General features: G+C 38.0%; 1 long non-coding RNA gene across 1 annotated transcript in view; it reads left to right on the top strand.

Moving 5' to 3' along the window:
• LOC122241941 overlaps nucleotides 1-19,264 on the top strand; it is a 28,889-nt gene extending 9,625 nt beyond the window's left edge. Inside the window, exon 3 of the long non-coding RNA XR_006222035.1 lies at nucleotides 19,063-19,264. This is a non-coding gene — a long non-coding RNA (uncharacterized LOC122241941). The remainder of the gene's footprint in view (nucleotides 1-19,062) is intronic.
• The last annotated feature ends 296 nt before the right edge of the window (nucleotides 19,265-19,560 follow it).

Genomic DNA, 19,560 nt, shown 5'->3' with positions numbered 1-19,560 from the left:
AAATATATTCCAAATTTATTTGTGAATTATACCTAAATAAAGGTGAAAAAAATAATAAAAAATAAAGCTCTTAAATATTTCCTCCCAACCACTAACGATAGTCCATTGATGTATGTTCTGGTTCTACATAGCCTTAAAAAGCTGGGTCAAACAGCAAGTCACTTCTCCTCGGGAATTGTGTTAAATATTTCATTATTTGGGTTTTTTAATTTTTTTAATGTTTATTTATTTTTGAGAGACAGAGAGAGACAAAGCACGAGTGGGGGAGGAGCAGATAGACAGAGAGGGAGACACAGAATCCAAAGCAGGCTCCAGGCTCTGAGCTGTCAGCACAGAGCCTGATGAGGGGCTTGAAATCACTGACTGTGAGATCACAACCTGAGCTGAAGTCGGAGGCCCAACTGACCGAGCCACGCAGGCACCCCCTCATTATTTGTTTTTAAATAAAACAAGAGTTGGGGAAAAAGCAAGTTGCAGAATGGTGTGTCTGGTATTTTGCTTTTTCCAAAAAATGGAGATATCCGTTTGGATGTGCACGTGGAAAAGTCTACACGAATATGTAAAATTGTTAACCATGATAGTTTTTGGTGGATAGGACTTGAGGGAACTTTCACTTTATACATCTATAAATTGTGAGAATTTTTTCCACGGAGTATGTACTGTGTTTAATAAGAATACAAGTTTGGAATTTTAGAAAAACATTTTCTTGAGGAGATCAGCAGTTCTTAAGGAGTATCAGTCACTGATACTAAAGGTGACATCATAAAAGTAGATCAAAGCAAGGAGAACATATGATGGACTTAATGCGTGAGAGAAAAGTGGTACGTGGCTTACAGGTATATGAAAACAAATGGACAAGGTCCTGCCTGGTTTGGCACCTCCTGAACATTCTAGTCCCTTCTCACACCACATTCTCCTCCCCCTCACACTGTCTTCCTCTGTGTTCCTTGAATAAGACTTCAACATATGGACTTTGCTCATGCTACCTTTGCCTTGAAAAATCCCCTCACACCCGCAAACGCACAGAGCCCAACATATGTACAACCTAGTCTTCACATCTCACCTCAATTGTCATTGCTCAGAGAAGCAAATGGGCAGCCTTTTGGAACATGGCCGGCCCCTTTAATTATATGTGTCTTTAGATACACTATAGGTGACTTGAATGGGAGAAGCAAGAAATGAAAAATAGGACAGGGGAAACAAAGCAGAGGATGATGTATGTGTTAATAACATTTGTGTTTGAAGCATTTCCTTCTGCTCTATATTGTCTTGTCTACCTGCTTCTCCTACTTTTAGGTTTACCTGTGGTTCTTCACAGATGTTTCCTATGCAGGGTGCTAAGAGGATCCTGAAATTAGTAGACTGTGAACTCCATCAATATTATTATACCATTTCCTTTGAACAAGTTCCTTTCTGCAGCCATCTATTGAGACTTTCATATATACCCAGTTCTGTTCGAGACCCAGCATGGAAGGAAGAGCTTATCTAGTTCCCACCTGTCCTACTTTTAGTTCTTCTATTCTCTTATTCAGTGCAAGCTTGGCCCATTACTGTGATTTTCAATCTTCTGAACATTGGAATAACCCAGGGCTAGCTTAACAAAAACCACACACAACAATGTGAGAACTTCGCCCCCAGGGATTCTGACTGTGCTGGTCTAGGGTCATACCCAAGCATAGAGGTGTCCTAAAAGTTCCTTTAGGTGATGCTAATGTGTATGCATCATTAAGAACCACTGGCCTAGATTAATCTTGAAACTGCTCTACTTGGAGAACTGGAAAACACCTGACTTCTGGAAATCAAAGCCTGAATGGTTCTAATGGCACTGGTCTCTCAGATGGTGTCAGACCTGCTTCATTTGAAAAGCTAGAAGCTGAAGGCAGAAAGCCTGAAAGATGATAGTGGAGGCATCATCCCTGAATTAAGGCTGATGACTTCAAAGCACTTGCTTGCAGGAAATAATTTGATTACTTGTACAGCTGGATTATGGTCAGTCGGTCATGGAGGAGAGGAGCTGACTAAATGCCTATGGAGGCCCATACTAACTTTCAGATTCTGCTGTCACTAATTTGTCTCAAGACTTTAAGAACAAGGAAATTTTAATTTAGGAGTTTAATGCATGGGGCACCTGGGGCCGTGTGGAAGGTTGTGCTTTATTCTTTGGCACAGTCCAATTACCAGGACTCCTGACTCCCAAACTCCAAAGGTTACCACCAGTTGAAACTGTAAAGCAGGGTAACCGATTGCTAGGCCTGGCTCAGACACTAATCGAATAGATATAGCCTGCTTCAATCACCTCTGTGCTCAGGGCTTTGGTTTCCTCGGATCAGGGAAATTGAAGGTCTATCTAAGAGGTCTATCTAAGCCCCTTTCAGCTTTAACAAGTGACACTAGGTGGCACTCATGTAACTCCAATGGGAAGCAGCTGGTGCAAGTTGGCTGCCGGGCTCCTGTCCCTTAAAAGACCCAGGCACATGCTGGGTGCAACTTGGGAAATAATGCCATTTTAGGAAGATTGCTTGGGACTCCTTTTATTAAGAAGAGCTTTTGGTTCTGTGGGTGCCTGTTATATTTTACCAACTGCTTACACTAATTATGTACTTCTTATTTCATATTCCTTTTTTATCATCTCAAGTTTAGATATATTGTGTAGAAAACTATTTCTGTGGTTTAGTTACATTTGTAACATTGTCCAGACACACATGTTGTGTGACATAAGAGCAAGTGGTATTATCTAAGCAAATACTTAGTTCTCTCAAATGCCTCTGCACAAGTGAACTTCAAGCAGATGGGATTCTTACCTGTGATGAGTCACCACTGGACAGAGTCACCTAGACACGGTTCTTGTTCAAAACCTTGCCCCCCCCCCCCCCGCCCCCCAGCTCGTTTGTCTTAGTGTTTCCAGGAGGTTCATTCTGTCCAGGTCATTTCAAGAATCCAGTCTGTTTCAACCTGGCTTCAGAACTGGAACTCAGAGGTGGGGGAGTTGGGGCCTTCATGATCAGATTATCGAAAGGTGATACTTTCTTCATTGGCAAAGGACATCCAAGTCATCTTTCAGATGCTTCCCTTCGACCACGACCACGGTGGTAGTATCTAAGGATTTAGCAAAAAAGTAAACATAAAGGAACTGAGTTTGAGGTCTAACTCTGTCAGATATAAAATGTAAGAAGTTACATATTTTTAATTCATTTTGGGAATAAGAGGTAGATGTCAGTGACTTCATTACCCGTCAGTATAAGGGACCTTGGAATTGGATGAACTTCCTGGGTTAAAGCTATTTATAGTCACAACTTCTAGGATGTGGTGTAGTATTAAGTTTATGGTAAGGGAATGAATGTACATATGTGTGCACACTGGTAGAAGACTAAAAGGTCTAAAGCCAAAATGCACCAGTGGCATTATGGATGACCTTTATTGTCCTCTGTATACTTTTCTATATTTCTCAAATTGTATTTAATGCTCATGAATTTGTTTTATGTTTTGTCATTTCAAAATTCAAAAGAAAGAAGGAAAGAAAAATAAATGATCAGATTTCAGCAAAGGAAGTTATTTGTAAATTATGGCAATAATTTTATGCTTTATGGTAAAATAGCTAGTGTGATTTCAAAAGGGCATTGGACTACCTTCCTTAGAGATGGAAACTACTGGACTGGTCCAATCCACTGATGGCAAAGGAACACCTGAAAGACTCTTAATAATATTGTCATAAATACACACAAAAGGAACCCTTAAAATGAGACTGGGATAGAAATAAAATATTTTTATAATTTGCAATTCCCCTTTTTTTCTTTTTTCCTTTTCCTTTTCTTTTCCTTTTTATTTTCTTTATTTCTTTCTTTGAGAGAGAGAGAGAGAGAGAGAGAGCATGTGTGAAGAGGGGAGGGGCAGAAGGAGAGGGAGAGAGAGAATCTTGAGCAGGCTCCATGCCCAACGCTGGGCCCAACTTAGGGCTTGATCTTACAACCCTGGGATCATGACCTGAGCTGAAATCAAGAGTTAGATACTTAACCAACTGAGCCATCCAGGTCCCCCAATTCTCCTCCTCTTTAGTCAAAATGTAGTACTTTAAGTATGGGATTGGTTTTCTCTGCAATGATGTTTTTACATTTCAACCTCATGCTAATTCTACAAAGTTTGGCAGATACTCAACTATGGCTTCCTTTAGCGCTTTTTACTGCCATTCATTATTCTTAACATCTCCAAGGCAAAGAGCACTGGGATTGGATAAGATCTGGAGGAAATTTTGGCACAACTTTGGCACAACCTAGCAGTGTAAACACAGGTTATTTAAGTGTTCCTGGTTTCAGTTTTTCTATTTGTAAGGCAGAGCATGAGTACTGAGGTACCCCTACCACCTTGGTTATGAGGATAAACTAAGAATATATGCGGCAATACTTTAAGGTTTATAGATCGGTTACTTTGGCAACACACGTTAAGGTGGACTTAGGAGTACAAAAGAGATCCTGAGTTCCCTTTCTCTGACCACAAGCTTCTGTCCTTTGATACTGTCCGCTCTCTCTGAGCACTGAACATGCTCCTCCTATCCTCCATCACCCCTATTCTTCTATCCCTTTCTGTCTTAACAGTCATCTCCTTCTGATTTCTCTTGCCTCTGCAGCAAGATTCATCAGCTTAGACAAGAGATGGACATGTTTCCTTCTCTTGTTCCTCTTGATCCTTTGACTGTCTCTCATGTTTGTCAGACTGATTTCTAAATTTGAGTCACCCCAAAGTCTGCTTTCTTCCAAAACCTGAGTGACGAATCTTATTGGAGAAATGCATGTAAATGTATTGAATGGCAAACGACACTTCCATGACAGCTAATTTGATCAAGGCATTTACTGCAGCAATACTTTCATGCAATTCTTTTTGTCTCTCTATTGCACTTATCTAACTTCTAGGAGATCACTTACATTTATCCAATACTTCCTTGTGCCAGAGATATCTATGTATTTGAAACACCAGCTTACACTCTTCCTCCCTCCAACTGTTATATAGTAACCCTTGAGGGCTGGGTGATACTACCCTGACTTTTGTTCAATGCCCAGAATAGTGCCATAAACTTATTTGGCACTGAAAAAAAAGGAATGTGTAAATAATTGAATGAAGAAAAACTAAGCTTTTTATATGCCGATTGCATATGCTGATTGCATGCTAGGGCCAATATCAAATATCAAATATGCAAAAACCTGAATACAATTCACATGCCTTGTTTTTCATGACTTACATAATAATCCTTGCTCATCAATGTAACTCAGATTTGGAGGGAAGTTAGCAAACTACATGAATTCATCCACTCTTTTTTATTAACTCATCATTTCATCTACATGTTTAATAAAATGGTCATAATGTAACAAGAACTTCCAGTTAAAGGAAGAGGCATTTTCAGAAATGTTTTTCCTTATGTTTTTTTGCAAAAGTGGTGACAGAATTTCAAAACCCAGTTTTATATTCCACAGTTATAATTTTGTGCCATATTTATATGACTTATTTGGCACTAAAATAAAGCTGCTATTGTAACACCTTTCCATATCATAATGTCTTACATTCATACCATGCTTTAGAGTTTAACAAACTTACTTTTTCAGTTTTTAAATTTCCTGTCACATTTACCTTATTGGCTCCCCAAAATCTTCTCATCACTTCTTGAGTGCCTTGTCTCCTTGTCCCCTCATTCTCCATCTTTGATTCCCTCAGTGGCCCTGAGGAGAGAGCTTGGCAGATATTCTCATTCAGAGATGAGCAAAGCAAAACTCGGGGAAATGAGGTAAACAGCAGGTGGGTGATAATGCCTCAGATTACAATTTATATTATGTCTGTAAATTTCATTTGAATTAAGTGTTTGAATGAAAAGGAATCATTTGAGTAATTGAAAATGGAAATATGGCCAGGCACATAGCTACACAAGTATTTGTTGAGCGAATAAATGAACTTTAAAATTTTAATAGGACCTCATTTTTATAAGCTAGTTCTTTGGTACAATTCTTTTGCAAAACAATAAGGCAACGTACAGCAAGAGCCATAGGAATGTCTGTTGGATACTCTCAGACCTAAGAATTACACTTTAGTTTTTCATAAAGAAAAAATCCTATAGGAGTAACATCCTTGAAGATGTTCTCAAGGTTATTAATACCAACCAAGATACTGAAACAACCTCAAAGTTCAGGGTTTAGTATCTGCAATAGTATCAGGGTTTAGTATCTGCGGTCTCTTCCCTAATCACTTCCTCCATACCTCCTAAACATAGTGGTAGACACATAACCCAAGGTGACCAGATTACCCATCTCCACAGCCCACAGTGATTGGTTTAGGAATGAACTGTAAAAATACTTTCCTATGACTTTTCCTTTAGAATTGAGAAGATCTCCTCTTTAGTCTGTGGTTAAGGACTAGACAAATGAAATCCTAGCATTGTCAGACACATAGAGAAAGCCCAGCTAAGACCAACGAAGGCCAACACACAAGCAGAGGCAAGAGATGAAGAGAGACAGAGCTGGCACATTCTTGAAAACTGTGTTTGAGCCCTGGGTCCAGTCGTACCTAACATCTCTTCCAGCCATGCCCACTCCAGTTATATGAACCATTAAGTCTCTCTATTTTTTTTTTTAACTAGTATAAGTTGGGTTCCTGATATAGTTAAGAGTCCTGATTACTACATGCACAGAAAAGAATGCTATGTAACCTTTAAAATAGCAATTATGCAACGCACCGGGGTGGGGGTGGGGGGCTCCATGGGTTGAGCTTCTGACTCTTGATTTTGGTTCAGGTCATGATCTCATAGTTTGTGGGATCAAGCCCCTACCTGAGCCTCCTCGCTGACAGCATGGACCCTCTCGGGATTCTCTCTCTCTCTCTCTCTCCTTCTCTGCCCCTCCTCCATCTCTTAAAATAAATAAATAAACATTTCTTTAAAAATAGCAATTATGCAGAAACATGGGAAAATGTTTACAACAAAATGTTAAGTGGTAGCAACAAAAGACAAACTAGTAGGTGTGAACGTATACAAGGAAAAAGGTGGATGTGTTAACAGTACCTACTCCCAAATGGGAGTGAAAAGGTACACTTTTCCTTTTCCTTTATATACTTCTATTACTCGCAAATATTTCAGGGAGCGTGTATAATACTGGTATTGTCATTTAAAAAGAAATGTCCCTGGGTGGCTGGGTGGCTCGGTGGGTTAAGCTTCTGACTCTTGATTTCGGCTCAGGTCATGATCTCACAGTTTATGAGTTCAAGCCCTGAGTTGGGCTCTGCACTGAGTGTGAGGCTTGCTTGGAATTCTCTCTCTCTCCCTCTTTCTCTGCCCCTTCCCCACTCTTGCTTTCTCTCAAAATAAATAAATAAATAAATAAACTTAAAAAATAAATAAATAGAAATGTCACCCAAAAAGTACATACCTTAGGATTACCATAATATAAATACACTTAATCACCTGGAAGATAATATGAAAATAGTTATGGGGCACCTGGGGAGCTCAGAAGGTAGAGCCTCCAACTCTTGATTTCTGCTCAGGTCATCATATCATGGTTTGTGAGATGGAGCCCCACCTCGGGCTCCATGCAGAGCATGAAGCCTGCTTGGGAATCTCTCTCTCTCTCTCTCTCTGACTCTTCCCTGCTCACACCCACTCTCTCACTCAAACTAAATAAACTTGTTTTTTTAAAAAGAAAATAGTTATTATGCTAAAAATTGTGATTTTAGGAATGCCTGGGTGGCTCAGTCGGGTAAGCATCTGACTTCAGCTCGGGCCATGATCTCACCACTCCTGAGTTTGAGCTGCGTCTGGCTCTGTGCTGACAGCTCAGAGCCTGGAGCCTGCTTCAGATTCTGTATCTCCCTCTCTTTCTCTGCCCCCCCCCCCCCACTTTCTCTCTTTCTCTCTCAAAAATAAACATCAAAAAATTTTTTTGAGTAAAAAAGTTGTGATTTTAGTTTTTAAAAATTTTTCAAAAACCTCTCGAGATGATTTTAATTATTTATTGGCTTTTCATCAAGAAAAAAAGACATTTTAAAGAATATAATGCATGAACTCTGTCATAACGTCATCTTCTTTTAAAGTTTATTTATTTATTTTGAGAGGGAGAGAGAGACAGAGAGAGACAGACAGGGAGAGAGAGAGAGAGCGAGAGAGAGCAAGCAGGGGAGGGGCAGAGATAGATGGAGAGAATCCCAAGCAGTCTCTGCACTATCAGTTTGGAGCCCAGCTCAGACTCTCTCCCATGAAACATGAAATCATGACCTGAGCAGAAATCAAGAGTCAGCCGCTTAACTGACTGAGCCACCCAAGCACCCCAACTCTGTCATAACTTTAAAGATTAAGACTAACAAAGGATAAGAGTAATCTCATTTACTGCGAGTTTGTTTATAAATTAGAATTCCATTGTCAAGTTAATATTTTACTTTTACTTTAACTTTACATTACTTGTGAGGTCATTCAGTAGTAGATTCTTTGGCTTTCCTGGTCATTTCCTAACTCCTAGGAATTTTTCCTAACTCCTTTCAATGATTGTATGATTGGAAAATTTGTTCAAGTTGATTCATACTAAGACTAGGTGTGGAGGAATCATCTTTTCTTTTGCTTTATGTTAGTATTAGCCCTGTTAGTTAATTCCATATAAGATATTTCAGCTCTCTCCTAGTCAGATTTCCTCACCTAGAAGATGAGTTTAGGTATACAATTTTATATATAAAATACAGATTTTATCCAGAGATGTGGCTGCTTTTTTTGGTTTGGTTTATTTAGTTTTGCTTATAATAAAAATTTACCAGTGAATATTTTTAAATGGTCATCTCATTTGGTAAATTTAGAGTAATAAATTTCTACATAGTTACATCTACTAAGAGAGGTGATATATACTTATATTCCATTCTTTCTACCTCATATTGGGATATATGACATGATTGGATAATTCATAACATTCAATTGTAAAGTGCTGTTTCCTACAAAGAGGGAATAAAAACACAATTAATACAAGGCACAACATTTCTTCACCTTCAATGTAATAAAGCACAGTTTTAGTCCTGGCCAAGAAAGTGAGAAGTAACTTAAACACTTTGAAAATGTCATTTATCTTCTTTTTGTCTCATTTTTTTTAATTTATAAAATTGAAACATAATAAAACTTCCTTGACAATTTCCTAGGATTTGTGTGTCAATTGATACTAAAACTCTTATTGGAGCATGTAATAGAGAAAAGTGCACACATGAGAAGTCTACAGCTTGATGAATCTTCACAAACTGAACATGCTCATGTAGGACTAGAGACAGAATGCCACCATACCCTAGAAACACCCCTCATACCCCTTCAAGTCACTGTTCCTCTGACAAAAGAACATTTGCTATCCTGATCTCTCATATTACAGATTTTGCCTGTGCTCGAACTCTGTATAAAAGGACTCATACAGTATGAACTCTTTTATGCCTGACTTGTTTCACTTAACATTATATTAATGAGATTCATCCATACTGTGTGCAGTTATGGATCATTCCCTTTCCTAGCTGTATGGTATTCAGTTTTATGAAAATACTGCAACTTATTTATACATTTTCTGTTGATGGACATTTGGATAGTTTTACCATCTGGTTTTCTGCATTGGAAAACAAATATAATCCTTTTTGTTGGGTATGTAACTAGAACTGGGATTGCTTGGTCATAGCTTGTATGTATGTTTGGTTTTAGTAGATAAGCCAAACAATATTCAAAAATAATTGATCCAGTTAACACTCCCACAAGTAATTTATGAGACATCTGGTTGCTACACACCTTTGCCAACACTTGGTATTTTCTCTTTTGAGGTTTAATATAAATCAAATAATTTCATAAACCATAAGTCTCCTTCAAGTGCAAGACGTTTCCCAATTTTATTTTACTCATTTGTCTTGTTCCAAAGTAATTTAAGGTGACTTGAAGGTAACACTGTGAATGCCCCTTCATTACAGCTTCTCTTTAGACTGTTACTGCTCTCTGGGGCGGCCTTAATTAAGCTATGCCTTTGTTAGGGCAAATAAAAGCAAGCTCAATAACCAATCTAGATTAAACTCTTCTAATTTTACTTGGGCATTTCTCAGAAATGCTAATTACAACCCCTTAATTCTACTGACAACAGAAACTAATTTCTCCCAGTTTGTAAAACCTGGAAGAGCTCAATTGTATACCATAGGTCAGGAAAATTTAGCACACAGCAAATAACTTGAAATGCAAATCTAATTTCCTACACAAAGTTAGTAACTCAAACACTAGGAACAGAATTCATCTGATTTCTTTTATGTCTACTTCTCTACTTTTCTACATCTGATTTGTGGGCTCTTTTGAGTAGTTCCACTAGAGATGTTTTTGGTTTTGTTTTTTGTGAGAATAAGAGCAATGGTTAGAGGAGAGGAAGAAAAAAGCCTAATCTTAGCAATGGCTACAGTTATTAGCAGAGCAAGCACCACTATGGGTCTATTCTGTGATCTGACAAAACACTCAGGCTCTGGGAACACCATTGACCAATTGCCATCTTCCTCCTCAGTTTTTGCAGGCTCTGGCCCTAACCTTCCTCAGTTTTCCCCTCCACTTGCTTTAAATAAATGAGGTTTTGCTCTGTTAACTCTCATTTATACAACCCCACTTCCAAAGAAGTATTTACAAAATACCTTCTGTTTCCCTGACACTAAGAACCCAGAGATAAATAAGAGCCTTTAAATAGTGGACAGCCTAGTGAAGGAGACAGGTACACAGCTGGCTGTAAGTGCTGAAATAGCAATAATAGAGTATGTGTAAACATACAAGGACCTTACTTTGTTACACAAGCCGAGGGGGGTCAAATGAGGAAGATCATTTGTTCTTCCTCCTTCTCACTTCCATTTACATTGTTACCTCAGTCTTAGGTTGCAATTACAGTAATTTATTCCAGTGGAAAGAAAATAACAATCTGGCCAATACAGTTGACCCTTGAACAACGTAAGTTTGAACTGCACATGTCTATTAGTAGTGCAGATTTGTTTACAGTATAGTACTGTAAATGTAATTTCCTTCTTTTGTTAATATTTTCTTTTCTCTAACTGATTTTATTAAAAGAATCCAGGATATAATACATATACAAAATGTGTTAATTGATTGTTTATTAGCAATAATAAACAGTAGGCTATTAGTATTTAAGTTTTGAGATTGTCAAAAGATATACACGGATTTTTGACCGTGTAGAATGAGGGGAAATTGTTGTTCCTAACTTCCACATTGTTCAAGGGTCAGATATATATGAATGTAACATCTGTAATGGAAAATGCTCATCTTCCATCTTCTTGTTTATTTTGGGTTTTTGTTTTGGTTTAGGTTTTTTTGTTTTGTTTTTTTTGTTTTGTTTTGTTTGTTTGTTTGTTTGTTTGTTTTTTAAGGAGGGCGGTTGGTGCCTTCATAAGTATTCCTGGAAATCACTTGACTCAAAGCTCATGAGTTGTCTTCCACTGGGTCATTTCTGATTAACACAGGCTGACAAGCTTCTCCAAACAGACTGTTCATCAGCCTCATCTTGTGTCCATCTCACTCTTTCCCTCTCCAGCCCCATTATTCATAAGCTTGTTACATATATTTGATAAGAATTTAGTAGATATCTTCTCTTTATTACTCCATATGTACAAAAATAAAAAAATAGAAGATTGTTACAGCGTACACTAATGGGACCCAAGCCTTAAAGTGCATAGCAATCCTGGAGTGTTCTAAATGCAGACTTCCAGGTCTGACTCCAAGAGACTTTGACTCAGTAGTCTGACGCAGGGCCCAGGAACCTGCATTTAACAATCAACCTGGTTGATTTGGATGGAGGTGGTTCTTGGACCTTGAGAAATGTCACTTTGGCTCCCATTTAACAATGATGCAAATGCTCTCTGTGACTGAGAGGATGCAAATCTCTCTCTGGCCCCTGTCTTCATGCAAACAGCTATTGGCACCTCTTTCATCAACAGCTCTCTCTCTCTCTCTCTCTTTTTTAATAGACTTTACTTTTTAGAGAAATTGCAGATTTACAGAAAAATGAAGCAGAAAGTACAGAGAGTCCCAAAGACCTCCTGAAAATCCCCTGGGTGCTCTACCTATTTATCCCACCTTCCCTTTCTCAAACTCTTGGCAACCATTAACTTTTTACTGTCTATATTTGATATTGTCCGTGTTTGTATTTTAGCCATTCAAAGAAGTATGTAGTGGCATTTCATTGTTGTTTTAATTTGCAATTCCCTAATGACATATCGATATCGAACATCCTTTCAAATGCATAAACTTGCCATCTGTATATGTAATTGCTAATATCATCTACTCTCACTCTGTTTAAATATCTCCATGGGGCTGATGTCTCTTAATTCTTTCCAATCCCAGGTTGCTGTTGGCTTCAGACCATCCCCAATAGTCATCTTCTTCCTTACATCCTCTTTATTCCTATACTTCATTAGAACTGAGGGCCCTGGATTTTTCAAACAGTATACCAGTTCCTCTGGAGGCTTTGATTTGGGCTGCTGACAAAGAAATCTTTATTAAATCCTTGAAAATGATATTATTCAAGAGACACACAAGGGAAGTAAGTGATGAGAAGAGGAGGTACTAATATGAAAGTGGCCCCAGGACATTAGGTTTATCACAAAATCCTTTCTATGAGTCAGTTCATCTTTTCCATTCTAGTTTCAGGAAGGATATTTGACCCTATGGAATTAGAAGTCCTTTCCTATTTCTGCCAAACTGCTAACGCCAATGAATATTCAAGTGAAACTTTACCCAAATTTGGGGCTCTGCTGACCACAGAGGACCCTCTGCCTGAGTTATGGCTCCTGAAACTTTCACACAGCTGTCTCTGGAGACAACAGAATGGAGGCCAAGTTTCTTGGATGAGCTGCAGTTTTCCAAGGATGTGGTTGATTCCAGAAAATGCACAGCTAATTTATAAGGGACTAGGAAGAAGGCAGCTGCCTTGAGAATAACATATTGAGGATTCCAGAGGTCAAGGATTGACCTCGTCCATATGGGAAACTCTCACTGGTGTGAACTGAAGAAGCTTGCATGAAGCTATAGGCCATCTAAAACCTCTGACAATGCTATTTTATGTTTTATGTTTAGAAAGAGGTCAAAGATGCAAATCTTGAAATACAGACTTTGTCTCTGCATTGGCTGGAGATTGATGGTATCTGAGCTGGCTGGAAGGAGGCTGGAGAGTCAGAAACTCCTCCTTTATCCCAGTGCTAGTCTTAATCCTTGGATTTAACTATTATTTTCAGTTTAACAGAGTCCAACAGGTCTATATATTTTAATCCTATAGGAGAATTTTTCCACAGTCTTTCGAGTCTCTAGAAGGCAACAAATCACATTAAAAGAGTCCCAGAATATCTGTCTTCCTTCTTCTTAATGCCTCTGCAAGATCATGCATTGTCTCACAGGATTGGTATGTGACAGATTCTATTTTGGGTCTTCCGATGATTCTTTCAGTCTTTCTTGAGAACCAAAGTTCAAAAGAATCTGTGCAACTGGAAGCCGCCCTCAGTCCCCTGGATCTTGCAGTCCTATTTTCAAAGAGGTCAGTGTCTTCTTAAGGGCCATGTGGAGGCTCCAGTGTACTCCCAGGAGAATGCATTCCTTGTGTTAAGTTATCTACAGAGCATCTTAGACAGAGTTCTGTTTGGTGATGTAGTGACATAAGATGTCTGTGGCTGAAGAATTTTCTGGGAGTTGTCAAATAATGGGACTATTTCAGTGAACCCAGTAAACCCTAGTTAATAAAATTCCCCATTGATGTGGAGACTGTTCATTTCCAATGAAACTAGCAAGACAGGAACCTCACACAACAAGCACGTTGTCCTAACTCTTTGGAAGACACTGCAGCTAAAAGCTACAGCCATCATCACTCCATCTCTTTTTGATATTTGGCTTGTTCAAATGTTTAGCACACATGTAAAAGTCACTCAAAAAGGGTTTTCAGGATCTACCATTCTAAATTCCAAGCACGGCACGCTGACCTTGAGATTTTTTTTGGTTGTGATGGTAAAATATGCATACAATTTACCATTTTAGCCATTTTTAAGTGTACAGTTCGGTGCCATCAAGTACATGAACATTGTTGTGCTACCATCACCACTGTCCATCTCCAGAACTTCCTCCCTCCCCCAGCCCTGGTTACCATTCCACTCTCTGTCTCCATGAGTTTGATGACTCTAGAGATCTCAAGAAGTGGAATCATACAAATTTCTTTTTGTGACTGGCTTATTTGATGTAGCATGTCTTCTAGATCTATCTGTATCGTAGCATGTATTAGAATTACATTGCTTTTTTATAAATTTTTTTTTATTAAAATAATTTTTTTTAACATTTATTTTGAGACAGAGAGAGACAGAGCGTGAATAGGGGAGGGTCAGAGAGAGAGGGAGACACAGAATCTGAAACAGGCTCCAGGCTCTGAGCTGTCAGCACAGAGCCCAACACGGGGCTCGAACTCATGGACCGTGAGATCATGACCTGAGCCAAAGTCAGACGCTTAACCGACTGAGCCACCCAGGCGCCCTGAATTACATTGCTTTTAAGGCTATTATAGTATTTACAGTTATGTGCTATAGCGTATTATTATACGCTATAATGTGTGTGTGTATATGTATATATATATATATTATTATTATATATAATATAATAATATATATATTATTGTTCTTTTAGGTATATACCCAGAAGCAGAATTGCTGGATCATATTGTAATTCTTCTTCTATTTTCTTGAAAAATTACCATACCATTTTCCACAGTTGCTGCACCATTTTACATTTCCACCAGCAATGAGTTCCACTTTTTCATCCTTGCCAAAGAACTATTGAAATTCTTTGCCCATCTTATTTTTTAAATTATTTTTAATGTTTATTTATTTATTTTGAGAGAGAGAGCGAGAGAGCATATTAGCACTTGTGCAAGCAGGGGAGGGGCAGAGGGCGTGAGAGAGAATCCTAAGCAGTCTCGGCGATATTAGCACACAGCCCAACATGGAGCTAAATCTCAGGAACGGTGAGATTGTGACCTAAGCTGAAATCAAGAGTCAGAGGCTTAATTGACTCATCCCCCCAAACGCCCAATCTTTGCCCATTTTAATTTGGATTTTTTGTTGCTGAGTTTTAATTAAAAAAACACATATTCTGGATATTAATCGCTTATCATATACATGATTTGTGAATATTTTCTCCCATTCTGGGGGTTACCTTTTCACTCTGTAAATAGTCTTTCTGTGCAAAAAAGTTCTTAATTTTGATGAAGTCCTATTTATCTATTTTTCTTTTCTTGCCTGTGTTTTTGGTGTCATATCCAAGAAATCATTGCCAAATCCAAAGTCATGAAGCTTTTCTCCTATGTTTTCTTCTAAGGGTTATATAGTTTTTGCTAGAACGTCTAGGTCTTTGAACCATTTTTTGTATAATTTTTATAAGTGGTGGAAGGTAAGCATCCAACTTTATTTTTTTGCATGTGGAGATCCAGTTTTCCTAACACCATTTGTTGAAAAGACTGTCGTTTCCCCATTGGAAGGTCTTGGTACCCTTACTGAAAATCATTCGACCATACACAGGGTCCCCAACTTACAGCTTTTCATTTTTATAATGGTGTGAAAATAATATGCATTCAGTAGAAATTCTACTTTGAATTTTGATATTTTTCTGGGCTAGCAATATGCGGTACAATACTGTCATGATGCTAGGCAGTGGCAATGAACCACAGCTCCTACTCAGCCACATGATCACAAGGGTAAACAACTGATACACTTATAACCATTCTGTGTCCATACAACCATTGCTTTCTCACTTTCAGTACAGTATTCAATAAATTAGATGAGATATTCAACACTTCATCATAAAATAAGTTTTGTATTAGATGACTTTGCCCAATTGAAAGCTAATATAAGTGTTCTAAGCATAGTTAAGGTAGGATATGCTAGGCTATGATATTTGGTGGGCTAGGTGTCTTAGATGCATTTTTTAACTTACTGTATTTTCAACTTAAGATGGGTTTATTGGGGCATAACCCCATGAGAAGTCAAAGAAGCTCTGAATATGTGAGGGCTTAATCCTGGGTTCTCTATTCTGTTTGACTTTATGACAGTATCATGCTGTTTTGACTGTGCTAGCATTGTAGTAGGTTTTGAAATCAGGAGTGTAAGACCTCCAACTTTGTCCTTTTTCAAGATTGTTTTGACTCTTTGGGGTCCCTTGAGATTCCATATGAATCTTAGGATGGATTTTCTATTTCTGCAAAAAAGAAAAAAAAAACTGTTGAGATTTTCATAGGGATTGCATTAAACCTGTAGACAACTTTGGATAATATCAACATCTTAAAAATGTTAAGCCTTCAAGTGAAGATGGGATGTCTTTCAATTTATTGATGTCTTTAATTTCTTCAAGCAACATTTTGCAGATTTTAGTGTATGAATCTTTCACCTTTTTGGTTAGGTTTATTCCAAAGTACTTTATTTTTTTTGATGCTACTGTAAATTGTTTTCTTAATCTCCTTTTGTATTGTTCATTGTTAGTGTATAGAAACACAACTGATTTTTGTTCGTTGATTTTGTATCCTGTGCATGTGTGTGTGTGTGTGTGTGTGTGTGAAATTTTTACGATTTCCCACAAATAAGATCTTGTCACTCGTGAACAGAGATAATTGTATCTCTTCCTTTCCAATTTGTATGCCATTTATTTCTTTTCTTGCCTAATTGCTCTGGCTAGAAATTCTAGTACTATGTTGAATAGAAGTGGTGAATTTCACAGTGAACATCCTTATCTTGTCCCTGATCTTAGAGGAAAAGGTTTCATTTTTCACTATTGAGTATGATGTTAGTTGTGGGTTTTATTTCTTTCTTTTTTTTTTTCCATTTTTAAGTTTATTTATTTATTTATTTATTTAGAGAGAGAGAAGAGGGGAGGGGCACAGAGAGAGGGAGAGAGAGAGAATCCTAAGCAGGTTCTGTGATGTCAGTGTGGAGCTTGATGTGAAGCCCAAAATTCACTAACTGTGAGATCATGACCTGAGCTGAAATCAAGAGTCAGATGCTTAACCTACTGAGCCATCCAGGCACCCCAGCTGTGGGTTTTTCATATACAGATTTTTTTAATGTTGAGGTAATTTCTAGTTTGTTTAGTGTTTCATTATGAAAGGTGTTGAATTTTGTCAAATGCTTTTTCTACATCAGTTGAGATCATGGACCCTGAGATTTGATAACCAAGGAAATGGTTCTGATTCTTATCCCAAAAGATATTGGGAGAGGCCTCAGCAATTAAAAAATAACAGTTTGGGGGCGCCTGGGTGGCTTAATCGGTTAAGTGTCCAATTCTTCATTTCGGTTCAGGTCATGATGTCACAATTCATGAGACTGAGACCTGCACTGACAGCATGGATCCTACATTGGATTCTCTCTCTCCCTCTTTCTCTGCCCCTTCCCCACTCATGCGTGAGTGTATGCACACATTCTCTCTCTCTCTCTCCTAAAATAAATAAACTTTAAAAAATTACAATTTTATTTCATAGAATGTTCTTTCAACCACTATTTTTAGTTGCATCAATCAGGTAGAGATTTCCATTTCCTTGACTTGGTTACTGTTTTCTTAAGCCCAGATATAGCTAACTATATCACCCCCTCTTTCTTGGTAGCAATTAGAAGAAAAAGTAAATCAGTTTAGACTTATCATAGAATGACTGGCTATAAACCATTTTTATCAGATAAATTTAATTTTTAAATTACCATACAGTAAAATTGAACTTTTTGGTAGTATAGAGTTCCATGAGTAAACAGATCCATGATCTGTACATCAGATTCATGTGACTACCGTAAAATCAGGATATAGAAGTGTTCCACTACCTCTGGCATTCTATCCCTTTACTGTCACATCCTCCCCCTATCTTGAATTCCTGGCAACCACTAACCTTCTTCACTAGTATAATTTTGTCTTTTTGAGACTGCTGTACAGTATGTAACATGTTATATCTGTGAGTAGAAGCTTAAATGTGACTGATAACTTTGCTAGCAATCATTTTGAACAGACGTATCTTAAACCATGAGCCTGGTATCATCATTATGGTAGGAGACCATTATTACAGATTCAGTATGTTGTATCAGCCTCAGAGCATCAGCCTCTGAGCTTCTATCAGTCTGCGGGGGAAAATGTTAGCCAAATAATAAGCATAATGGTTGAGGACTGGGACCAATCTTTCAGCAAGTAGGTCACAAGAAATAATAGGAAGCAAAGTTACCATCTGTGGTACATGCTCATTTTAAGGACTGCTACATGTCATCATCCACCCATGAAGGGCAGTGAGGAGAAAATGTATTAAGCTGAAAACTACAGGACTGCACAAAAGATAATTTCTAACAGATTATAAAGCAATTATGTTTTGTTTCCACTGCAATGGCCAGTGAATTAATTTTTTGGTCTGTTGGATGAAACACATCTAGTAGAGTAAAATGGAAATAGTCATATTTTATTCATTAACATGGTTTTGGCTGAAAGTAACAGAATACCCAGCTAAAAGTGGCTGAAATAATAAAGGACTTTCTTATCTCACATAAAAAGTTCTCTAGAAGTAGGTGGCTCCAGGCCACTGAATCAATGGTCTCAACAATATCATGAAAAATCCAGTTCTTTCCATCCTTCATTCCACTATCCTCAGTATGAAAAACTTTCGGTCCTCAACATTTTTGCCTCTTGGTTGCAAGATGGCATCATGTCCTCATATAACTGCATTCATATGTAGGAAGCAGGGGGCAGGTAAGGTGAAAAGAGATCTTTTCATGATCATGTATGCTTCTTTTTTTGTTTTGGAGGAAAATCTTTTCCTAAATCCCCCCATGAGATTTTCTCTTAAGTCCTATAGTTAGAACTGAGTCTCATTACCGAAGGCAAAGTATGTGTCTACCCTTTTAATATTTATCATGTAAAGTGGGCTTTGACAAGATGCAAGAAGGGTAAGGGGAAAACCTTGTGGGAATTTTTGTGAGGATTGAATGCACTAATGTATCTAATGAGGCTGGACACTTAAAGGGCTCCATCGTCATTTGTTTCATTTCTCCCTTTCTCCCTTTCAGATTTCCTTCCTCATTTTCCAGCTTCAGAAGAAAGGTGGAAATCCAGAAGCTTTGCTCACGTTTCCCAAACAGAGGCACTGCTTCTCTCTTCCACCCCAACCTACTTTTTGGAGTTCTGCAGTTCTAATTTTCACAGAGTTTTTGGAATCTCCCTGACCTCTCAAGGAAGTTTCTGACCTCAGACTGAGGAATACATTTTTATGGCCAGCTCATGGATGTTGATTATAAAAAAGAAACTGAGATGTCAACTATATTTCAATAAAAAAAAGAAACTGAGAAATCTTTATACAATAAAAAAGAAAAACCCAAAAGAGTATGAGTTATTTCTACAATGTTAGTCTGTACTAAAAATCATCTGTTTCAGTGGAGTGAAGCTCTTTCCATCAACAAAAAAGGAGCAAAAGGCACCCCTGTGCCTATCTGTACCGAATACTGGGTCTGTGAGCACCATGAGATGTTTCTGGCCATCAGAGCAACGACTTCAGTTTTTCCATTCCA

This window comes from Panthera tigris, chromosome C2 (genome assembly GCF_018350195.1).
Source record: "Panthera tigris isolate Pti1 chromosome C2, P.tigris_Pti1_mat1.1, whole genome shotgun sequence".
NCBI lineage: Eukaryota > Metazoa > Chordata > Mammalia > Carnivora > Felidae > Panthera > Panthera tigris.
Note: the sequence above shows the minus strand (reverse complement) of the source record. Positions and strands in the feature narration are given on the sequence as shown.